Here is a 6,221-nt window from a genome sequence, read left to right as displayed (position 1 = left end):
TTGGGGTACAAGTGCCCCTATGAATCAGCGCTCCTGTATCCTTTGGATAAATTCCTGGTAGTGCTATTACTGGGTTGTAGGGTAGTTCTGCTTTTAGTTTTTTGAGGAATGGAAAGAGCCTGAATGTCCATCAACTGATGAATGGATAAAGAAGACGTGGTTTATATATACAATGGAATACTACTTGGCAATGACAAAGAATGAAATCTTGCCATTTGCAACAATGTGGATGGAACTGGAGGATATTATGCTGAGTGAAATAAGTCAGAGAAAGACAGATATCATGTTTTCACTCATGTGAAATTTGAGAAACTTAAGACCATGGGGAAAGGGAAGGGGAAAAATAGTTTAGAGAGGGAGGGAGACAAACCATAAGAGACTCTTAAATACAGAGAACAAACTGAGGGTTGATGGGGGGGGGGTGTGGGGAGAGGGGAAAATGGGTGATGGGCATTGAGGAGGGCACTTGTTGGGATGAGCACTGAGTGTTGTATGTAAGCGATGAATCATGGGAATCTACTCCCAAAGCCAAGAGCACACTGTATACACTGTATGTTAGCTAACCTGATAATAAATTATATTAAAAAAAATAAAAAAATAAAACATTCATCGTTTTCACATCTTAACAGCATTCCTTAAGTAGCGGGGAAGTGAAGCCATCCTCTTGTGGTAAATTAATTTTGAATGACCTCTTCTATTTCTGAAGTGGGAACTTTGTGGAATCCTAATTTTTATGAGACTGTGCCCTATAATACCTTTATTTTGCATTTTCAGTTTATAAGCTCAAAAGACCCATATATGCTGTGTTCTTTTTTCATAATCCCTGGAGTAGAAAAACATCTTACAGGTGCTTCAAAGGTGAGGAAACTGAGGTGTGGGGATTAATTATTTGCCAGAGTCACAGAGCTACTGGCAAAATTCGAGTCCTGCTCTTTTCTTTTTCTATCATGACCATAATCTAACCTGTAGCTTTTGGGATTAAAATCTCTAGTTGGTGTTGGTTTTAATTGCATGACACTACTCATTTTTAGGGATCCTAATAATCTCATCAAAGGTCATTCTGTTGTTCTTCAGCCAAAAAACTTCCTTCTTAGACCTAAAAATACTCACAGCAAGTCTTGAAGGGGCTGACCTGCAGTAAGGTAGCTTTACATAGCCCTGACTTACAGGTTAAAATAGGTTATTTTCACAATAATTTGATCCTCTTGATAGTAGTTATCTCAGCTCAGGCACAATGTTTTCTAGAGTCTCACAGCTTGGTGAGTCGTGCTGTGGGTTTGAAACCAAGGAGCCATGGCCCCTCCTGCTATTCCAGACTGTTCCCAGTCATGTAAAGACTGGATCAGGTGAAAATGTTCATAAAACATTCTACCATCTGTTTCCTCTCAGAAGTCACCGTGTTCAACTTAAGGATGAGAAAAATGGTTATCAATTATTTCTCTTTTGTTGTCACATTTTTCTATCCTGATAGAATCTGAGTGCTTTCTAAAATGTCACGGCTTAAGCTCTATTTTGTTGCTGAATTTTATTGAAGCTTTAAGTGAACACTGAGCTTTCATTTAAAAGCTGACCTCGGGGGGCACCTGGGTGGCTCAGTCAGTTGAGCGTCCGACTTTGGCTCAGGTCATGATCTCATGGCTCATGAGTTCGAGCCCCACGTCGGGCTCGGTGCTGACAACTCAGAGCCTGGAGCCTGCTTCATTTTTTGGGTCTCCCTCTTTCTCTCTGCTCCTCCCCCGCCCACACTCTTGTCTCTCAAAAATAATAAATAAAAATGTTAAAAAATTAAAAAAAAAAAAAGCTGATCTTGGGGCGAGGGTTCAGATCCCGTGTTGGGCTCTGTGCTGATGGTGTGGAGCCTGTCTCCATGTCTCTCTGCCCCTCCCCTGCTTGCTCTCTCTCTCTCAAAAATCAACATTAAAAAAAAAAAAAGCTGATCTTGAGGATTCTGGGATCTGGGAGAAAGCTTTTTAGTCATTTTTTTTTTTTTTTTTTTAGTCATTTTTTAAGCATCCTTTTAAATAAAGTCACCCTGCCCACATCCAGATTAAGGTACTCTATATTTTTTATTTTTATTGTTTTTAAAGTTTATTTACTGAGAGAGGGAGAGAGAGAATCCCAAGCAGGCTCTGCGCTGTCAGCACAGAGTCTGATGTGGGGCCTGATCCCCACGAACTGTGAGATCATGACCTGAGCCGAAATCAAGAGTTAGACGCTAAACTGACGGAGCCACCCAGGCACCTCGGTACTCAATATTTTAGAGAGTATGTTTTTTATCATTTCCCACCATGTCTGCCTATCCACATACATCAAGGCTCAGCTCAAATGCTCTCTCCTCAGGAGACCCTTCCCCTCCCATGTCTATTCTTTAACCCTTATTACATTCTGTGTTTAGGTAAATGTTAATCCTCCACTGAGAACAGGGGCTGCGTCTCAATCACCTTTCTCCTCCCAGTGGTGCCGAGCCAGTGCCCCGAGCACAGAGAGGCACCCGCTGCTTTCCGTGGAATCGCCTGCCTTTAGTCAGCCCATCTGTGGTTTCAAAAATCAAAGAACCAGGGACTTTACAATTATGCAACCCTAGAAGTGCTTTACAAGGATGATTTCTAACATTATTTATGTTTCAAATTTTATAATTAGCAGTTGCAGATCTGCCAGTGCAGAGTCCTGTGATCACAGAACTAAATTATCTCCACTTTTCACTTTGAAACTAAAGTACAGTAAGACACCCATTGCAGCTTGGTGTTTTGCATTTTGCCTCTTTCCCATCTGGCCCCTGCCCACACTAGATGCTGTAGCTCCTGACTCATCTTTTTATTTGTATGGTACAGAAATCTGCTTTTCCGAAAACGATGCCACATGGACAATTCCCAAGTAGTTTTCAGAGCTGTCTATGTGGACTGATTTTGCATCAATCAGAGAAGGAAATCGTGTGTTTCTGCGGGAATATTCTGTTCATTAGGGCTGGAGAGCCTGCCTCTGGTGTCACAAAGGGTGACCCTTTTAACAGGGTTTGTATTTTCTCACTCAGTTTGAGTAATATACGAGTAAGTACATAATGGTATTGAAGAGACCCTGGCAGCCAGAACTCCTAGCTGAAGAAATGCTGGTCTAGGAAAGGTAGCCCAGGCATTGATTTTTTTTTTCCCCACTGCGGAAAAGAAACCACCACATTCAGTAGAGTTTGGAAGGTGGTTGGTGAGCAGTAGGAAAGCCAAGTTCAAAACCAGGTTAAAAAACAGCCCCTTTCTCTTCTAGGCTTCATTTTCCACATCTTTAAAACAGTGTACTGAAGTTAGATTATTATAGGGTTCTTCCTTGAACGTTTTATTTTTTCTCCTAACAGAAATGCTAATATGCTGTCCAAGTAACTACGAAAATGTTCTTAATGTCCGTCATTATTAACACGTAAAGGGGATTTGTTCTGAGGGGTTGACCTTACGCAGCTCTAGGAAGTGGCAGAGCAGTCTCTGTGAGGCACATTGTCTGTCTCGTGCGGGAACTGGAAGCCCAGAGGACGGGCAGGGAGACCTTGAACGGAGATGCTGAACATCCAGGGGCAGCTGGGACAGTTGCAGCCCAGATGCAGATTCACACCAGGAGGTGGGCTTCTGGCTAAGCAACGTGGTGAGCTACTAAATGGCTGCCGCCTCATCCGGGCCCCCCAGATCTTGCACAAGAATTTGTGGCTCACCCTGACTGGGAACGGAATTCTGGGAAATGTGGTTCAGGTTAGCCAAGTCGGTACCTTACAAAGCGCCACAGTGGCTGTGCCAGGATGGCGCGACTCCAGATGAGCTTGCCTTTTTATTTTTACATGTTTTAATTCTTCACAACGAACGTGTATTATTCATATAATCTGAGAAAACATAAAGCTGTTCTCTTTGAGGTGGGGGAACAATCTTCCTTTGCTGAAAGGAACGATAAGAATTGGAGGTTCACTGTTGAGAGAGAAGATGCCATCTATTACACAGGTGAACATCAACAGCTCTTACCTGAAAGACGGATTTACAAGATGCCCGTGTTTCAGTTCCTCTTTTGCCACAACTATTGACACTGGCTTTAAGCCCTAAAAATCCAGGTGAAGAATGAAGTACTAAGGAAAACCAGCTTCTCAATCACTGAGTGTCTTCAGTGCAGAAAAGTGCCCTGCGAACACACCATCTTTCCCGTCGATGATGTAACTGATGGAAACGTCGGAGCCTGGCCCTCCAGGAGTCTCTCCCTTCGGACGGCGAGATCCTTTTGCGTAGAGCACAGAAGCTTCTGCTGTGGTGCAGACCTTAAACACACTGAGGTTAAGGAGAAACTAATAAACACATTTTAACGCTTGCGTTGTACGTATGCTAAGAGTTAGACTGAGCGCTCCAGAACTGGAAAAGTGGGGTGGCCTCCTAGATGTCACCTATGGCCATGAGTATCTCTTTTCCAAGCGCCCTGGCGCTTTCCCCTGGGCCTTCCACTAGCAGTTATGCTACCGACAGATTGTTCACTAGAACCTCATCCCCCTCTCTCCTGCTCATGAAAACACATCAGAAAGCAAGTGAGCGAAAATAATATTGTAGGGATGACCTTTATTCAGTCTGTAGGAACTGAAAAGAAAAGGCAAACTTTGACATGTAAGCCATTATTTACAAAGTTGTTGTAATCCCACGTGTCACTGTGCTGTGAATTCTTTAAAAAAATTTTTTTTATGTTTATTTATTCTTGAGAGAGAAATAGAGCACAAGTAAAGGAGGGGCAGAGAGAGAGAGGGAGGCACAGAATCCGAAGCAGGCTCCAGGCTCCGAGCCGTCAGCACAGAGCCCGACACGGGACTCGAACTCACGAACTGTGAGATCATGATCTGACCTGAAGTCGGATGCTTAACCAACTGAGCCACCCGGGCGCCCCTGTGGTGAAAGAATTCTGGTCTCCAAAACAGCAGACATGTAGGGGGTGCCTGGGTGGCTCAGTCGGTTAAGTGTCTGAATCTTGGTTTTGGCTCAGGTCACAATCTCATGGATCTGACAGTGCGGAGCCCGCTTGGGATTCTGTCTCTTCCTCTCTGCCCCTCCCCTGCTGGCTCTCTCCCTGTCTCTCTCTCAAAATACATAAACTGAAAAAACACCAAATAAACAGTATGCATGTAAACTGGCCCGGTACTGTGTGTGTGTGGGAATACGTTAGAGCTAGTTCTAGGTACTTCTTTTTCATCTCACCCGAGAAAAATTAGTGTTTTATGACAATACTGAATATTCGTACATGTGTAAAATTTCTAGATAGCTATCCCTATCTATCTAGATACTATCTATCTGGGGTACAAAATCAAAAAAATCTTGAAACCATCAACCTAAAGGAAGTGAACCTCATTCTCTTCATTTAAATGCCAACTTTAGAGGGAGTACTCGAAGTATTAGGAGATTAAAGAAGGTAAAAGCCCAATGCTTTTCCTACTGATTAATAAAATCCCAGATAAAAGTTACGGTAACAGTTGGTAATCAATGTAAAAAAACAGGAAACGAAAAGACAGTATTGGAACGAGAACAGCATCTTGCAGCTAACGACGCGGCAACCACTACCCTCCCTCGTACACACCCCCATGTATAGGTGGTAGTTGTCACATAAGCCTCACACCAGTTCAGGGAAGAGAATGTAACAAAATGGACAGCCTCTTGGCATTTTGATGTGGCCTTTAGCATCTGTTCTCTTAAAGAAAAACAGGCAACTCATTTTATAGCTGAACCGAGAGTAGGGACAGGAAAGACACATGCGAGGCTAGAATCATCTAGTTATACAGGAGCCACAACTCCAGGATGGAAAAGCAGTGGGTCCCCAGGAACGATGACATATGGCACAAGCAGCCACTCAGAAGTCTCAGGGGCCATGTGGTTTGGGGCCCGGTGTTTACCAAGGCAGGAATACCATCATCATTTAAGTCCACACTGTCCTAAGGGAGTCACAGTGAAACAAAGCCATAGGCACTGGGAGGAAGTATAATGAGCCCACCCAGAACAGGACAGAAGTTTCTGTAACTTTCTAAACCGGTATGCTTAGGAAGGACAGAATCAGCAGTCATTTATGAGTATTAAAAAACAAACACTCACTGGAAACATGGATGAACCTTGAAGACTTTATGCTAGGTGAAATGAGCCAGTTGCAGAAGGACAAATATTGTATTGTTCCACTTGTATGAACGGAGACAGAGACTGAAAGTGGCATGGTGGCTGTCAGGGGCTAGG

The sequence above is a fragment of the Lynx rufus genome, unplaced genomic scaffold (assembly GCF_022079265.1).
Source record: "Lynx rufus isolate CCGP_SWC_20201006 ecotype Redwood Valley unplaced genomic scaffold, mLynRuf1.p SCAF_16, whole genome shotgun sequence".
Lineage (NCBI taxonomy): Eukaryota > Metazoa > Chordata > Mammalia > Carnivora > Felidae > Lynx > Lynx rufus.
This window is presented reverse-complemented; position numbering follows the sequence as displayed.